We start from the raw sequence: 2,493 nt of genomic DNA on the forward strand, positions 1-2,493 counted from the left end.
ATAAATAATTACACCAATAATTATAAATAGTTACACCAATTGCAATTTCCTAACTGGAGGAACAGATCAAAACGGTTTAGAGGTACTCAACGGTTACAAAGATCTGGGCGTGGAGAGAAAATTGCTACATTAAAGAAGCCTTAAGCCGGAGATTGGTCAGTCTGCTGTGGAAGGAAGGGGCTATGAGGACACACCAGGGGCTTGTTTATGGTGGCACTTAATCCAGAAGAAGAAGGGACCACGCATGTTAATGGGGAAACTTGCACATTTCTAATTGACAATAGAACTACGCTCTCTCCAAGTAACCCTCCATGTATACAAAAGTGTCTCCCTCCCAGTACAGAAATTTCAAAAGTTGTGGGGACTATAAATCAAGAGCAAAGCTTAATTAGTTGGAAAATGTTTCCTCTTTGTCTGGCAACCTTGAAGATTCGTGTTCTCTCTGCTTAGACCTGACACGAACATTGTTCATTGGTTTTGGTTTTTCTGAAGTGTGCCTGTCATTTACAAGGTTCACAACAAGAGACGTATTAAGCCTCTCAGCCTACAGCAGAGGTCTCTGACAATGGACCTGACTCACAACTCATTCAAAGAGTGGATGCTGCTTGCTCTTTTCAAGTGTTACTCATGCAAAAGGATGATTTAACCTCTTCTAATCCAGTTCTCCCTGATCTTGATGAAATGATTCTTAAAACTTTATCAGCCACCACATCTACTTTTGTAGGTCATGTTTTATCGGCAGAGCCAATTAAAGTTTAGGCCCATATCTTAAGTCCTTTATTTATACTTGTTCAATAAGCTTTTTAATGAGAAACTAAAGAGGGGTTCCAGACTTCTAATGAATTCATCGTGCCCTGCAATAGCACTTGTAACAACCTGCTTTGAAAAATTAACAACAGAGATTAGAAATGTTCACAGTACTTAAGAGCTACTAACTGCATAGTTATAGTTTAATTTGAGGTAGTCTGAAATCCTGTGATGCTTTCTGCTGTTCCTGGGATACCAGGCATTTCACTGTGATTGATTTTTGAAGCTCCTTTTTTGATATTCCTGTTCATCCTGACAGATATTTGTTTACTTTCACCCAGGACCATTAACAATTTACATGGTCTGTGGTGCCCATGTTTTTGAATGCCCAGTTATTTCTCACAAATTCTTCATGACGACTTGTAACCATTGCACTTTGCACATTAAAAATTAGCCTGAAACGCTGTACTGCATGGATGACTATTAAGTGTGCATCGATGAAAGCATAGCCATTGGAGGACATAAGGTTTCTTGAGCTAAACTCAAATTAATTCAGCCTCCCATTATGTATTTACGTGGTTTTATGTACTTTAGAAGGCATTTATATTAATCATAAGTGAAAATAACGATTTTATATTTTCTGCCCTCAAACTAATAAATAATTGTATGAGTTTATAGGTAGTTTCTCAATTGTGTAATATGAATTCTCTCTCTCTATCTCTTTGGTTAGGTCAACTCATATCAATATATGAAAATCTAAAAGAAAGAAAATAACTGCAGACTTGAAGCTATCGAGAACTGATGCTGAAGAAGGAGATGGAGCTACTTTCCCATACACCCCATCACCAAGGTCAACCTAAAACGAGGCCAGTCAGTTGGGGAAAAGGAACAATGTCAAGGAGATGAACCTAGGCATGTATGGAGGCAAAAGAAATCACTATTACCAATTTTAGAACTAAATAAGTACATTAACTGATTAGAGACTACATAGCCCCAAACTACCCTAGAAACATGCACAAAATTGGTTGCAAACAATGCTGATGAGATTCCTTAACTCCAGAGACAGACTGCACTTAACACTAGGCAACTGCTGTGGGTGTCTCTCCACCAGTGCTTATCTGCATCAATAGCTCTTTTCCACGTCCAGCGTGGGTACCTCTTATTGAACAATACAAGTCCAGGGACCCTAATTGCAATGATGAGGAAACAAGTTTTAAAAGCCCATTTTCATCTATTCCATTCTTACTCCTGGTGATCAAACCATGAGTAAAACTGTGCTCAATAGAATTGTCCATTGCTCACTTTAAAGAAACAGAGTAGCAGGCCTTTCTTCCAAAAGGCCCCTAAATCCACCCATCGCCATTGGGTAAATCCCTGTGCATGGCGACCTGATCTGACAGAAGAGAACGGCTTCCTAGGGTTTCTGAGGTGGTATCTTGTTAAGCTAGTCGAAGGCCTCATCTCCATCACACAGAGCAACTGGTGAGTTCCAACTGCTGAACTTGCTCTCCATCTCCCTGCCATTGAGTTGATGCCAACTCATATCGACCCTCGAGGGCAGAGTACAAGTGTCCCTGGGGATCTCCAAGCCTGTAACTTGACAGGAGTAGACAGTTGGTCTTGGTGCTTTTGAACTGAGGACTTTGGGATTAGCAGCCCAGTATATAACCACTGTGCAAACAGGGCTCCTGATAGTATACTCAAGAAAAGGTCCTTCCCAAACATTTCTGGGAGTCATACAAAGAG

The sequence above is a fragment of the Echinops telfairi genome, unplaced genomic scaffold (genome assembly GCF_000313985.2).
Source record: "Echinops telfairi isolate 266 unplaced genomic scaffold, ASM31398v2 ScPeMD7_9;HRSCAF=40, whole genome shotgun sequence".
Lineage (NCBI taxonomy): Eukaryota > Metazoa > Chordata > Mammalia > Afrosoricida > Tenrecidae > Echinops > Echinops telfairi.